Genomic DNA, 16,703 nt, shown 5'->3' with positions numbered 1-16,703 from the left:
GATGGGATTCAGACAACTCTCCGTGGATCAGGCGCGTCTGGTGCGTCAACCACAGTGACTCCATCTATAACCCCACCCACCTTACCCATTTCTGCTCCACGTCTTCATCTTCCAACGCCAGCAAAATTTGACGGATCTCCAAGATTCTGCAGGGGATTTCTCAACCAGTGTGAGATTCAGTTTGAGCTACAACCTGGCAATTTTTCCAGTGACCGTACAAAAATTGCCTACATTATTTCTCTTCTCAGTGGCTCAGCCCTTGATTGGGCATCACCGTTATGGGAGAGGTCCGACACCCTGCTATCTTCCTACACTGCCTTCGTGTCAACATTCAGGCGCATCTTCGACGAGCCAGGCCGGGTAACCTCAGCTTCATCCGAGATTCTCCGTTTACGCCAGGGGTCACGTACTGTAGGACAATATCTGATACAGTTCCAGATCCTGGCATCCGAACTGGCATGGAACGACGAGGCCCTGTATGCTGCATTCTGGCATGGCTTATCTGAGCGTATTAAAGATGAGTTAGCTACCAGAGACTTAACCTCTAAGTTAGATGAGCTAATCTCACTCTGCACGAAAGTTGATTTACGTTTCAGAGAGAGAGCAACTGAGCGTGGAAGATCATCTGCTCCAAAATCTTCTGCTCCTCCTCCTCGCCAACTGTCAACAACTAAAGATGAGCCCATGCAAATTGGCCGTTCCCGTTTAACTCCTGCTGAGCGCCGAAGACGTCTCTCCGAGTCTCTCTGTCTTTATTGTGCAGCTCCGTCTCACACCATTAATGCCTGTCCCAAACGTCCGGGAAACTCCAAATCCTAGCTCGCCAAGGAGAGGGTCGGCTAGGAGTAATGATCTCCTCTCCATCTCCTCAAGATTGTAATCTCCCAGTCTCGCTTCAAGTTGCTCAACGTTATCGGAACGTCATTGCCCTCCTTGATTCCGGAGCAGCTGGGAACTTTATTACCGAAGCCTATGTTAAACGGTGGTCCCTACCCACCGAGAGACTTCCTTCGTCCATTTCTTTAACTGCCGTGGATGGCAGCAAAATTTTTGATGCAGTTATTTCTTTAAGGACTCTACCAGTTCGTCTGAGAGTGGGAGTTCTTCATTCCGAACTTATTTCTTTTTTAGTGATTCCAAGAGCCACACATCCTGTGGTCCTGGGCCTTCCATGGCTCAGTCTTCACAATCCTACAATTGATTGGACGACTACGCAAATCCTGGAATGGGGTTCCTCCTGTGCTGAGACATGTTTGTTTAAAGTATTGCCTGTCTGTTCTTCCTCCCCCAGGTCGTCTGATGTTCCACCTCCTCCATATCAAGATTTCACGGATGTGTTCAGTAAAGCTTCTGCCGATATCCTTCCTCCTCATAGAGAATGGGACTGCCCGATTGATCTCGTTCCAGGGAAGGTTCCACCTCGAGGCCGAACTTATCCGTTGTCTCTGCCTGAGACGCATTCTATGGAGGAATACATTAAAGAGAACCTAGCAAAGGGGTTCATTCGACCTTCTTCTTCCCCAGCCGGCGCAGGCTTCTTTTTTGTAAAAAAGAAAGATGGTGGTCTGCGGCCGTGCATCGACTACAGAGGTTTGAACGACATTACCATCAAGAACCGTTATCCTTTACCCCTGATTACTGAGCTCTTTGACAGAGTTAGCGGAGCTACCATCTTTACAAAGCTGGACTTGAGAGGTGCATACAATCTCATCCGGATCCGTGAGGGTGACGAGTGGAAGACCGCCTTTAACACCCGTGACGGACATTATGAGTACCTCGTCATGCCCTTCGGATTGAGCAATGCTCCAGCTGTCTTCCAGCATTTTGTCAATGAGATCTTCAGAGACATTCTATACAGTCATGTCGTGGTCTATCTAGACGATATCCTCATTTTTGCCAACGGTTTAGAGGAACATCGTTTTTGGGTTAAAGAGGTTCTGTCCCGTCTCCGTGTCAATCATCTCTATTGCAAATTAGAGAAATGCGTCTTTGAAGTCAAGTCCATTCCGTTTCTAGGGTACATTGTGTCCGGTTCCGGACTAGAGATGGATCCTGAGAAACTACAAGCAATCCAAAATTGGCCGATACCCTTAACCCTCAAAGGGGTCCAGAGGTTCTTGGGGTTCGCCAACTATTACCGAAAGTTTATACGAGACTTTTCCACCATTGTGGCGCCTATTACTGCTTTCACTAAGAAGGGTGCTAACCCGTCCAAGTGGTCTGAAGAAGCCATGCAAGCATTTCATCTTTTAAAACAAAGGTTCATCTCTGCGCCTGTTCTGAAACAGCCTGACATCGACTCTCCTTTCATCTTAGAGGTGGATGCCTCCTCCGTTGGAGTAGGAGCGGTGTTATCTCAGAGGGCTAAAGATGGCCATTTACACCCTTGCAGTTTCTTCTCCCGGAAGTTCTCCCCAGCTGAGCGCAACTATGCCATTGGCGACCAGGAGTTGCTAGCCATCAAGCTCGCTCTAGAAGAGTGGAGGTATCTGTTGGAGGGAGCTTCTCATTCAATCACCATACTTACAGACCACAAGAACCTTTTATATCTGAAAGGCGCACAATGTCTCAACCCTCGTCAGGCCAGATGGGCACTTTTCTTTTCCAGGTTCGACTTTAAACTCCAGTTCTGTCCGGGCTCTCAGAATCGCAAGGCCGATGCCCTTTCCCGCTCATGGGAGCAAGAAAATGAGTCAGAGTCTTCAGACAAGCATCCTATTATAAATCCGTTGGCATTCTCCACGGTAGGGATGGACTCTACGCCCCCATCAGGGAAAAGTTTTGTGAAACCGATGCTAAGGAAGAAGCTCATGCATTGGGCCCATGCTTCCCGTTTTGCCGGACATACAGGTATCCAAAAAACCCTGGAGTTTATCTCTAGGTCCTATTGGTGGCCAACTCTGAAAAAGGACGTCTTGGAGTTTATTGCATCTTGCCCAAAGTGTGCTCAACATAAGGTATCCCGCCAGTCGCCTGCGGGGCAACTGGTTCCACTATCTGTTCCCCGTCGACCTTGGACCCATTTGTCGATGGATTTTATTACAGATTTACCCATGTGCAACAAGTTCAATACCATCTGGGTGGTAGTTGACCGGTTCACCAAGATGGCACACTTCATTCCTCTCACCGGTCTTCCGTCAGCTTCCAAGTTGGCTCAAGTATTCATACAAGAGATCTTCCGACTCCACGGTCTTCCTGAAGAAATTATCTCAGATCGAGGAGTTCAATTCACAGCCAAATTCTGGCGAAGTTTATGTCAAGTCCTCCAAGTCAAGCTAAAGTTTTCCACGGCTTACCATCCTCAGACCAATGGTCAAACCGAGAGGGTGAATCAGGACTTGGAGGCCTTCCTCCGCATCTATGTGTCCTCCTCTCAAGATGACTGGGTTCAATTACTTCCCTGGGCCGAGTTCTGTCATAACAACCAGTATCATTCTTCATCTGCTTCAACACCATTCTTCACTAACTTTGGATTCCACCCTAAAGTCCCTGAGTTCCAACCGCTTCCAGCAACTTCTGTTCCCGCAGTGGATATCACCTTGCATCAGTTTGCCAATATCTGGAAGAGCGTACGATCAGCTCTGCTCAAGGCATCGTTCAGGTACAAGAAGTTTGCGGATAAGAAGCGTTGAGCAGTTCCTGCTCTCAAGGTGGGTGATCGGGTATGGTTATCCACGAAGAATTTGAGGTTAAGAGTTCCCAGTATGAAGTTTGCACCTCGCTATATCGGTCCTTTCAAGATTGAACAAGTCATCAATCCTGTTGCTTACAGACTTCAGTTGCCTCCCTTCTTAAAAATACCCAGGACATTCCATGTTTCCCTGTTGAAACCGCTGATCTTGAATCGGTTTCATTCCTCACTTCCTCCAACTCCGAAAGTCCAAACTCAACGAGGCGTTGAGTATGAAGTAGCCAAGATCCTGGACTCACGTCACCGTTATGGTCAACTACAATATCTTATTGACTGGAAGGGTTATGGCCCTGAGGAACGTTCATGGACCAATGCTTCTGATGTCCATGCTCCTGCCTTGGTCCGGAGATTCCATTCCAAGTTTCCTCAAAAGCCAAAGAAGTGTCCTGGGGCCACTCCTAAAGGGGGGGGTGCTGTCACGATCCGGGTATCTGGACGCCATTTCTTACCCATCAGATGCCTCCTAAGGCTGGCTCAGCGCTCCAGGACCGGATCCCATCTGTTATCCTGATGTTTACATTCCTGTATCCTCTCCTGTCACTCTGAGACGCTGTCACAGTAAACGCCATATTACACCTGGCATGGCGTCTCCCGCGGCCTCCGCCGCCGTCCCTGAGCTTCTGCATGCAGAGTGTCTGAGTGGCGATTACGTCAGCCGCGGCCTCCGCTGTGTCCGCGTGGTTGGATGTGCACCTGTCAGCTTGGCGCCTCCTGTCTCCGGTGGCCGGCGCCGCCATTACTGTTTTCATTACCACATGGATTACAAACCAAACTTCCCTCCAAGTGTCTGCATGGGCGCAGCCATCTTGGATTCTGTCAGCTGATCATTTCCACCAATCTGTTCTCAGTATTGATAATCTGCATAATTGCATAGCCAATCCCTTCCTTGCTGCAGGTATAAATACACTGTGCCTGAGCAAGGAAGGCGTCAGTGCTTTGGTTGTCAAACCTAGTTCCTGTTTGTCTCTCTCCTGTGATTGTCTTCCAGGTTCCAGCTCCTGTCTCAAGACTTCCACCATAGAGACCCGCACCAGCATTCCACCTGCGGTGTAGCCTGACTCTCCGATCCATTGTGGATTCATCTGTTTCCAGCTACAACATTACCTGCTTCCAGCAGAGTACAGCTTCTCTTAAAGGGCCGGTGTCCTTTCTACAGTTTACCACTCTCCACCGGTATTATTATTTCTCCGCTCTCAAACTCTACATTTCATTCATATTGCATCGCTCTCAAGCTTCATTTATTATTTAACTGGTTCCAGCCAGTATCCACTCCGTGCCAACATCTGTCTGGTTCCAACCAGAACCCACAGCAGCTATTTTATTTACAGCAGTCCAGCTTTCCCTGGAACACCAGCTGATACGATCCTGGGCTTTCTTCATTGCTACAGTCAGGCCTGGTAAGGACTTTCCAACTCGCAGATAATAAGAACTGTCTCATACTACCAGAGCTCTGTGGCCCCTGCCCCTGTAGTACCCAGGAACTGTATTATTTCTCTGCTGATTTTATGTTTCTTTTACTGCTACTGTGATGCATGGAGTTTGTCATAAATAAACATCATTGACTTTTATTCAAGTTGTCGTGGTCACGCCTTCGGGCGGTTCTTCTTCATGTTACTTACATGTCCAGGGGTCTGATACAACCTCCCAGGTTCCGGTACATCTCAGCCCCTACAACTGAGGCTGCCTCCCGTCAGCTCAGGCCCTCAGTTGTGACAATGGGAATGTTCTGAGCTGTGTTGCATGAAGTCACTCTGGGGCCGGGTTCACTACGGCTGGCCGGCGGTCGGGCTCCCGGCGCCCAGCATACCGGCGCCGGGAGCCCGACCGCCGGCTGACCGACAGTGTGGCGAGCGCAAATGAGCCCCTTGCGGGCTCGCCGCGCTACGCGCGCCACACTATTTTATTCTCCCTCTATGGGGGTCGTGGACCCCCACGAGGGAAAATAAGTGTCGGTATGCCGGCGGTCGGGCTCCCGGCGCCGGTATACTGAGCGCCGGGAGCCCGACCGCCGGTATACAGAAGACCACCCCTGGGGCCTATTCATGAAGCAGTGAAAAGAGTGGAGAAGTGAGCCAGTGGAGAAGTTGCCCAAGGCAACCAATCATCATTGAGGTAACATTTATAATTTGCATACTACACAATTGTACGGAGCAGCTGATTGGTTGCCATGGGCAACTTCTCCACAGGCTCACTTGTTTTCACTGCTTTATGAATAGACCCCAAGGCCTCTTTGGTAAGATGTCCCCACTCCATATCCAGCGACACCATGATATCGCTAGATCCTAGCCGTGCTTTCTTTGGAAATACCTTAATCATGGCCCCTATTTATGTCCATTCACCTCACCCCTGTCCGCCAGTGTAAGAATACAAAAGGTGGGCCTGCACTAGCCGGTAATGCAGCTTTAATAGTCCTTTTGTTAAGGTTAAATGAGGTAAACAATATAGCAGAAGCTAGTGTCTAAAGGGGGGTACTCACGGAGCATGATCTCTCCGTGTGTACCCCCCTACAGCGATAGCAATGCGCGGCGCTATCGCTGGTGCAGGCTCAATCTAGCAGGTCGCTCATTTCACCCGCTGGGTGAAATTAATCCCCCCCCCCCCGTCCGCCCCTGCACGCTCAGGACACATTGCGCTGTGCTAAGCGGGGGGAGAGATATGTGCTGAGCGGTTCGCTCACCACACATCTCTGGCCACATCTGCCTGTGAACACGGCCCTTAACAGCCAGAGGAGTGACTTCCTTGGACTAGGCTTTCCTCCAAATGTACAGTCATCGCCGAAGCAGAGGTGTGCAATTAGTGTTATTTACTAAAGAGAAGATGCATCAAACCTTCAAGAGATATAAAATGAAGTTGCCCATAGCAACTAATAAACTGTAATTTTCCAAACTGTGCTAGAGAGGCTAATTGATTGCTATGGGCAACTGCTTCACATCTCCTATATCATAGTATGACCTCACATGTTCTGTGTGCAATATGTCTCAATATTCGCTATTATTTCTTCATATATGGGCAACGTTACAGTGATACTTCTCGTTTTCTTCATAATAGATGCAATTCTCAGTATACCCTCATTTTCCCATTATGAATGAACATCCTATTACCACTTCCCCATTTTCCTTCCTTCAGGTAACGCCCCAGAACCTGTTCTTATTTATGACTCTGCATGGGCAGCCGCACAGTACAACTTCCATCGTACACTATACCAGGAGTAATTCTCAAGAGTACAAGTGTCACATATGTCAGCCATAAAAGAATTGTATTACAGTTTCGATTGGAGGTGGAGTTGGTGCAGTTACTGTACGCACAGTATGAGGCCTTAAACTGGACCCAGGGATTCACTAATGAGACAACAACATCCCTGAGGTATGAGGCACTTGGTGATTGAATAAAATTAATTTTCATATAGCTCAGGCTACAAAAAGTCGGTTTCTTCTCTGGATGGGCGACATTCTGAGGTAGATGCAATTAGCTGCAGGAGTTGCGAGGAAAACTCCATGTTAAATGTAGCCCCTGGTGGTAACGTGTGAGGTAACCATTACAATCTGAGCACTTAAGCAGTATTCTATGGGTTAACGCGCATTAACCACAGGTTTGCCGCACAGGAAAATAGATTAATAATTTAATAGCGCCTAGTGTTAAATCTGGAGCTATAGCCACGTGGCAAACACCATAGCTAATTGATATGTATATTAATATTACTGTCCCGGAAGTCACATAAATAAGACGGCTAGTAGACAAATCCCACTTCCAACAAGGCTATTAATAAGCGCCATCTACTGGCTGCCCAGAGCACTTGCACGCTTACTCCTGAAATATTCCAAAAAGTTAGGTTCGACAATGCTCATTTTGGATTTCCCACATACTGTAAGTAGGCTTACCATACTATCCCTATAAACCGGGACACTCACGAATTACACAGGTTCTGTGGCTGGCTGACTTCAAGTCAATCCATAACATACTTGCCTACCCTCCCTCATTCTGCAGGAGACTCCCTGAAATAGAAGCAAGCTCCCTCACTCCCTGAATAGTCCAACAATCTCCCTGATTGCACCTTACCCCCATTATATAGCTGTTACATTCTTGGGGGATAAAATAAATCACAAATACATACATTCAAATGGGAACATCAGTGCCATTTCCGTGCATTGGTTGTAAGGCACAATGGGGGTCATTCCGAGTTAATCACTCGCTAGCAGTTTTTAGCAGCCGTGCAAACACTAAGGCGCCGCCCTCTGGGAGTGTATTTTAGCTTAGCAGAAGTGCGAATGATTGCATCGCAGAACGGCTATAAAAAAAAAAATTGTGCAGTTTCTGAGTAGCTTCAGACCTACTCAGCGCTTGCGATCACTTCAGACCATTCAATTCCGGATTTGACGTCACAAACACGCCCTGCGTTCGGCCAGCCACGCCTGCGTTTTTCCTGGCACGCCTGTTTTTTCTAACACTCCCTGAAAACGGTCAATTGCCACCCAGAAACGCCCACTTCATGTCAATCACTCCCTTAAGACACTTCAAAGGGGTACGGAGGGATTGGGAGTAACTGTGTATGTTGACCAGTTTAGCAAGGAGGGCCCTCCGCCCACTAATGATATTAGGCATAGGCTTCCCAAGGTGTCACAGCCATGCCCCCAATACGACCTGAACAGACCCGTCTGGCATGTATTTGCAATGGGCCGTGTCATGCCCCCACACAATTGGCAACACCTCCCCCCTCCCCCATCTCTTGGACTGGCAGCACTGGAGCACTGGATGACTGAGCAACTTGTGGCCACTGAAAGTGAATGTAGCCCTTGAAAATTTATTTTGCTACCTTGAACGATCCTGGCAGTCAGGGTCACTGCTAACATTAGGCGTAAGGAGGGGACTGATAAAGTCACCAGCATTCATTCCCAGGGCACTTAAAACACTGAATGAGTGGCAGTGGGCAGAATGAATCTTCAGGGAGATGTTGGACCGACTTATTAAAACTGACCAAATGATCCAACAAGATAATGAACCGACTCATGGTCCCAATATAAGGAGGCTGGCCTGCCGATCAGGAATGCTGTTCCAATTTCAGGACAGTTGGTGCTACCAGGTGCCAGACCTACCTGTCACTGATTCCCCAAAGAGTGGGGAAGTGGACAAATTGCCCATAGCAACAAATCAACTTCTACCTAGAATTTTATAGAATGTACTATGCTATCTAGGTGAGAACTCCACCTTGACCTGCAGTGCTAATAGGCACAAACCCTCAGTATAGTATAATGAAGTTCATTTAGCTCCAGCGGAATTGCAACCGTACTCTGTACACGGAATGCTCCTCAATCCTCCCCCAGAGCAAGGACAGGATACCACCACTTACACGGATGTTATTTTCTCAGCACCAATGTGTGCTTGCCTAAGTCATTCAGAAAGGAATATTATTTCATTCTTTTTTTTTAACCATATAAACGGGGTCACCCTTGTGCTGTAACTGCTAGACATATCTACCTTATACAGCAGTTTCCCAACCTTGGTCCCCAAGGCACACTAAAGGGCCCTACACACTCGGTGACCTGCGGCCGAGGTGCCCGACAGCTGATAAGGTGCCGGTGACTGGGGCAGTGAAAGTTTTTTTCACTCCCCACGTCACCCAGCCCCATTCCCGAACATGCAGGTGGTCCATATCGACTTTCATGTTCAAACGACGGGAGACCAACGATGAAGGAGCGCGGGGACGCTATACAGCGATACAGCTGTACAGCGAAGCGCTCACATGATTAGGGTTGCCCCCTGCCTGCAGTTGCCGGGCAGCCATCTTTTGGGTTGCAGAGGCTGTGTGACATCACGCAGCTGCCGCGGCCCAGACCGCACCCCCCCACCAATGTGTCATCTACGCCCATAAAACATGGCGTCGACGCCCCGCATCGCATACTGTATGTGAGATGCTGTCGCATCTCACTGTGCGCAAGTGCAGTGCAGCTCCTGTGCGTGCGCAAACTGCAGAAGGGCTTCAGTATGCGAACGCATCGTATGTGCGTTCCATACTGAATCAGAACCTAAAGCACCTGTGCTCAAGTATGTCTGTCCTTAAAGCTTGGACTGTTAGCGTGCCTTGAGGAGGGTGGTTGAAGACCCCTGTTCTCCAGGATGTCACTAGTGGCAGAGAACAGGGAATGAACACAGGGCGAAAAATAATGATAACAATGGGTGGCAGCAGTTAAAGACGCAGGCGGTATTACCATAACAATCGCGGCAAATAATTAGCTGAAAATGAAATTATTTCCCCATACGTCTACAGTATATATAGATATTTTCATAAATCATTGTTTTTGCCAATCACACTTCTCCTCCCATTTTTTTTGCCGGGCCCCCGCCCACACCCCAATAAACATAAAATATAACGCAGCAGGAGTGAAACCAGTTTGAGTCCAGTTTAGAACAGATAAGAGAATGTCTCCTTGTAGAATAACATTGGTAGTTCTAATATTGCAGGTGGAACATAAAGTATTAATTCACTGTCCACACAACAGTAGTACTATTGTGCAACCATATACACAATCCTTGTCTTACTGTCTACATACACAATGTGACTTTCCATCACCAGAGATTACACAACCAGCACCCCAGATACACAACGGCTAATAACTGACACACAAAGCAAACCCTCAATTGTCCTTTGTCCGCTGCCAGCCTGTCAGCTGGTGCCCAGTGGCAATACTGTGTCACTCCAACAGGAAGCTGCCCGCCTGTTCAATGCCACAGAGGTTACAGTGACAGCAGATCATCATTGTACACATAAGAAGTGATGTACAGTAATAATGCACGTTAGAGCACAACGGCATTGTAACACAGGCTGCAAGTGGCAGTCGTGATGTCTGCAGACTATTGCATTGCAAAACATAGCACCTAATCCCTATAGTCAGATCCCATTATCAGCCCAGGTAATTCATTTCACACCTCAATAGTATCTGCAAGAAATGCACGCCACCATCCAAGTGTTTTGTATTCATCCCAGCAATCAATCTATCTATCTATCTATCTATCTATCATTAAATATGTAGATACGATAGATAGATAGATAGATAGATAGATAGATAGATAGATAGATAGATAGATAGATAGATAGATAGATAGATAAGATAGATAGACACAAATGCATGCAAAAATCCATTGCATGCACCGAACAGACACACACAGCAGCATGCACTGTTCCTCGCCCCCCCAGGCCATGCACTCAGACTGCCCTGCATGCACACACTGTACCTTGGCTCAGGACCCCCTGGAAGGGACTGCAGGCCAGCTCCCTACACAGTCTGAGATTTGTGCACAGCAGCTTCCGGGTTGGTGAATGTGACAGGCTCAGGTCTACTGAGCAGCAGCAGCTACTGTCAGATATATCTATAAAAGGAATAGACACATTGCAGAGGAAGAGGAAGCTTACCTTACAGAGGATGGGCTAAGCTAACCCCTTGCCTGTCATCATACTGCAAGCTTCAGCTCTCTTAAAAAGGACACAGAGCAATGTGGGGTGCAGCCCCCATTGTGCTCTGAGCGGGAGGGTTAATAGTGGGTGAGGTGGGCAGCTGGACGCTGGTGCCAGGTACATGCTGCTTTGTGCTGTAATGGAGGGGGGTCACTGGTTAACAACAGGTGCATAAAAGATGCAACAGATTTCCCTCCTTTGCAGCTGCCTTTACTTTCCTGAAGGGGGCGCTGTTCTGCTGTTCTTGCAACATCCTTGGGAAATATTTGCAATTTTTTACATTTTTGAGCCTGGAAAATGCTTCAGGTTTAAGAGCATATTAATCAAGATAATTATACAGGAAATGACGGCTGAGCATCGCCAGGATGTGTGAAGAAAGGACCGCAGCAGATATCGGCAATATCTGCCGCCGTCCCCTCCGTTTTCATTCGCAGAAGCAGCCTGTAGGTTTCTAGGAGTGCTGCAAAATTGTGAAATTTACCAAGCTTACCCCGACAGTAACGCCGTCATTAGATGGTGCAAAATGTTGTAGCCTATGGCTTACACATTGCTAAATGACCCGGGTTACCCGTTCACACTGCCCCGCCTTACCCCGGGTCCTTCCAATGTCCATCCCTGCAAACTACTCGGGTTGGATTGCTGTGTTTTTAGGGGGGACCCAGTGGCCCATGTGCAGACTTCGGGTGGGCCCCCTCCTCTCAATGGCGCCGTAGGCTCCGGCACTGTGACGGAGGCTACTGTGCATGCGCAGGTCTCTGGCAACATGGAGCTCGCCATGGTCCGGAGACAAATTTTATACTGCACATACGCGGCGGCCATTTTTGGTGGGATTCTTGCCGCGGCTGCAGCGATTGTTGCGGGACTCCGGAAAGGTAAGTGTTACAACAACATGGGTGCAGTGTGTGTGGTGTTGTCCCCCCTGGATCCAGGGGCATCGCACACACTGCACCCATGATAGAAACGTGAATGGTGGGGGCCCTTTTACACCAAATCGCTACCTGGGTTAACCTGGTAATTACCTGGGTCGAAACAGCAGTGTGAAAGGGGTATAATGTGCTTTCCAACCAGATACACTTCCCCAGGGTAAGGGAGGCTGGGCAGATGTGATCCTGAGACAATGGACCTTATTCAGAGCTAGGCACAGGACCGTAACTAGGGGGCAGGGCCGGTTCTAGACCTTGTGGCGCCCAAGTTTCCATTAGTAGTGCCCAAAAGTAGCTGTGCACCTAGCAAAAACAATAAAAAATACTTACCAGCCCCGTTCCTGTTCCCGACCACTGCACTCTGTCTCCGGCGCTGCTCTTCTGAGCTATGGGAGAGACGTCATGACGTCTCTCCCATAGCGCTGCACAGAAAGATCCTCTCCGCGAAGGGAAACTAGACGCTACCTCACTGCGCGTCTAGATTCCCTTCGCGGAGAGGACCTTTTCAAACCCACCGCCGCCATCCTAGTTAGTAGCGGCTCTTGCCACGGCGGTGGCGCCCCGGGCAAAAGTACTGCTTGCCCGTGGCAAGAGCCGCTACTGCTATGGGGGGGGGGCCCTAAGGGGGTATGCGCCCCGGGTGCAGGATTTGAGGGGGCGCCAAAGAGTTTCAGAGGAGCAGGGTTATTTATTATTATTTATTAACAGTTTGTTATATGGCGCAGCAAATTCCATTGCGCTTTACAATTGGAAATAAAATGATATAACAAAACTGGGTAATAACAAACAGTCACAGAGGTAGGAAGTCCCTGCTCGCAAGCTTACACTCTATAGATATTTATTTTGTTTTGTTTTATACTGGCAGGTCAGTACTGTGTTGCTCCAGTGAGACAGGAGACAGCTCCCGGGGGAAATGTATCTGACCCACCTGTCTTCCCGCAGCTGGCTCCGATGCTGTGTGGGTGAGCTCCAGTAACTGGGATCTCTCCTATGCCGGCTATTGTCTTAAACTCTCTTTTTTGCCATGCAGTGCTGCGACTAGCGTGCGGTGCACCCTACAAGCTATAGAAGCGCACTGTGCTCCCTTTTAGCAGTATCAAGCTCCACTTTGCCTCCCAGATGGGGGGATTTAGTGTAGCATATAGGGGGGGTGTAGTGCACTGATGTGGTGTAACATATAAAGGGATGTAGTGTAGTGATGTCGTGTAGCATATAAGGGTATGTAGTGCAGTGCATAGGGGCATGTAGTGTAGTGATGTAGTTCAGTGTGTAGGGGATGTAGTATAGTGATATAGGGCCTAATTCAGACCCGATCGCTCGCTAGAAGTTTTTTTGCACTGCTGCGATCAGATAGTCCGCCGCCTACAGGAGAGTGTATTTTCGCTTTGCAAGTGTGCGATCACATGTGTAGCCGAGCTGTACAAACAGATCATGTGCAGTCTCTGCGCAGCCCAGGTCTTACTCAGCCGCTGCGATCACATCAGCCTGTCCGGGACCGGAATTGACGTCAGGAACCCTACCTGCAAACACTTGGACACGCCTGCGTTTTTCCAACCACTCCCAGAAAACGGTCAGTTGCCGCCCACAAACGCCCTCTTCCTGTCAATCTCCTTGCGATCGCCCGTGCGAATGGATCCTTCGCACAAACCCATTGCTGAGCGGCGATCCGCTTTGTACCCATGCTACATGCCTGCGCATTGCGGTGCATACACATGCGCAGTTTAGACCTCATCGCCCGCTGTACGAAAACGCAGCCTAGCGACGAGGTCTGAATTACCCCTGTGCTCCCAGTTAGCAGTAGCGCCAAATTACTGCCGTGCCATGGGTGACGAAAATCCTAGTTTCAGCCCTGCTAGGCTGTATCTAATTGGTTGAATGCATCCTAGTCACACCCATTAATGCAACTGAAGCTAAGTGCTGACGTTGTGCTGTAAATGCATGATCACATTATAGGGGAAAGACCCTTTCTCAAAGGTGCAATCATGTTCAATGCATGGATTAGCCTTCTACATGATTGCCTCTTTAAAAAAATGTCCGAGTTTGGTCAGCAGCCTGTACAGCCGCCGAACTCGGACTTCATTACATCCCGGCCAAAGTCCTTTGTACAACCATTATATAAGTATCACACCACTGCTATATATGTGTCACAGTCAACACTTTACACAGATAAAAACTGGTGATGTCATCAACCATACACACATAACATTATGGCTGTAGCATGCCTGGACCCTAGGGGTAGATGTATTAATGGACGATATGGGGGGAGAAGCGGTATCAGCTCCGGGCTGCATGTGGGATCTCGAGGGTGAGACCCTATGGGGGGAGACACACACTATCCTCATGTGCTGTGGGGATTCTGGTGGGGATCGCCAGAGGGGGACGTTTCACTCCCCCGCTCTGGCATCCGAGATGTTAATATTACATCTCGTCGCTGCTGCTTCCTGCATCGCCTCGCTAAAGAGGTGAAGCAGGAGGCATTATACCTGCATAATAGTATGTGCTGGTATATTACATCTACCTGCCGCACCAGCAAGTGGCGATTGCACAAGTCTATGCTGGTTTGCTAGCTGTGAATATTAGGTCAGGGGTGTTGGTCCTACTAAGGCAGCAGACAGCTACACGTCCCCCAACCAGAGGACAATCCACGGAATGGGTATGGAGAAAAAAATAAAGAGTGCAGGCTTCCACGAAGGGGACCTACAGCATCTTTACTTACCCCAGTTAGCTCTAAACATGGCACTGTCTGAGGAGACTTCAGACTCAAGTCCAAGTTCCAGAGCCGGCCCTAACCAATATGATGCCCTAGGCAAGATTTTGGCTGGTGCCCCCTAGTACCACCGCTGGTTCCACCTCTGACCTTGCACCTCTTTCCCAGCACCATCACCCCTCACCCATAGCAGTCCTTATTTTGGTGTTTGTGTCCCCTATATTTTAAATAGGAACAGTTCACACATTTGGTGCTCAGCCCAAATTGGGGTGTGTTTTTGCTGGCAAGGTGCATGACTACACAATAGTAACCCCAATTCCAATTACACCACACAGTACTGCAACTTTATTCACATTTGATCATGCGATAGTGTCCATAATTCATGTTACATCCCACAGTAGTATCACTTTACCTTATAAACGTTACTCCTCACATTAGAGACCCTTATTCACATTTCATCACACTGAATTGCTCCTTATTCACATTACACCACACCCTATTGCTCTTTATTCACCTTAGATGATACAGTAGTGCCCTTTCTATACACAACGCCACATAATAGAGCACAATATACACTTAATGCCCCAGAGTAATCCCCCTTACACATGAAACACATTATTAATGTCCTTATAAACATAATGCGCCGTACACATTATGACAACCTTTATTAATGCCCTTTTACACATAATGTCCTTTACACATATGCCGCACATTATTAATTCCCTTATACACATAATGACACACATAGTGCCCCCTACATATTTGCTGCACATTATTAGTGCCCCTATACACATAATGACACACATACAGTAGTACCCTGTTACACATATGCCGCACATTACTAATGCCCTTATACACATAATGACACACATAGTGCCCCTTACACATATGTTGCACATTATTAATACATTTTTACATGACACACACAATGCTCCTTACACATAGTCCGAACACTACTGCACAACCAACCCACTCACATGCACACAGCACTCACACGGCCGCTAACACTGACCTCTGCCTCGATCAGGGCTTAAAGTGGTCTTGAAGAGGTGGGGGAACTCACCTCACCTGCAATGCCAGAGAAAGGGTGTGGCCTCACAAGGAAGGGGCGTGGCCACACAAAAGTACCACCAATTCAAAATAATGCTTCACAGTAGCACAATCTTATTCACATTGCCCGCCCCACATACTAGTGCCCTTTACACACAATGCCCACAATTTTCAGAGTCCCCCCTTTTACACAGTACGGCAGACAGCGTCCCCTTTTACACAGTACGACAGGTAGAGCCCCTTCCAGGGGCAAACGCAGGATTTTATGAGGGGGTTTTATATATATATATATATATATATATATACACACATACACACACACACACACACATATACACACACACTCAGAGTCTTGAAAGTGCAAAAACAGACAAAAAGAGTGACATGGCAAGAGAGGGTGAGAGAGACATGGAGATAGAGACATTGCAAGAGAGAGAGAGAGACATGGCAAAAGAGAGAGAGATGAAGAGGAGACATGGCAAAATAGAGTGACATGGAGAGAGAGAGAGAGGGACATGGAGAGAGAGAGAATATCAGCAGCAGAAAGACTGGGCACCCAGAGCTGTGAATTGTGGCAGCAGTTACCTGGAGGTCTTCATGAGGAGGGAGAGTTGACTCTCCTACCAGACGCCCAGGCAGGGGCAAACGCAGGATTTTCTTGGGGGGGGTTCCGTTCACGTATGCATGTACATATGTTGTGATAGATATATATATATATATATATACACACACATACATACACTTCTGTACATATACATACATACTTACACACAGCATACATACATACATTCATGGCGTACTTTCAAAAACATATATACAATACATAACTACTCGGATCAAACATACACACTGCAGACACACACACGGAGCATACATGCATGCATA

At 48.1% G+C, this 16,703-nt stretch overlaps 1 protein-coding gene across 3 annotated transcripts in view; it reads right to left on the bottom strand.

The window, feature by feature from the left end:
- CYRIB (CYFIP related Rac1 interactor B) overlaps positions 1–11,114 on the bottom strand; it is a 258,860-nt gene extending 247,746 nt beyond the window's left edge. The window contains exon 1 of one of the 3 annotated variants that reach the window (XM_063921287.1): positions 11,097–11,114. The gene's annotated coding sequence lies outside the window, so the exon portion shown is untranslated. Of the gene's footprint in view, positions 1–10,918; positions 11,021–11,096 lie in introns of those variants that run through there. The other 2 variants (XM_063921284.1, XM_063921291.1) reach the window with 2 other exon arrangements.
- Positions 11,115–16,703: the final 5,589 nt, after the last annotated feature.

The sequence above is a fragment of the Pseudophryne corroboree genome, chromosome 5 (assembly GCF_028390025.1).
Source record: "Pseudophryne corroboree isolate aPseCor3 chromosome 5, aPseCor3.hap2, whole genome shotgun sequence".
Taxonomy (NCBI): domain Eukaryota; kingdom Metazoa; phylum Chordata; class Amphibia; order Anura; family Myobatrachidae; genus Pseudophryne; species Pseudophryne corroboree.
Note: the sequence above shows the minus strand (reverse complement) of the source record. Positions and strands in the feature narration are given on the sequence as shown.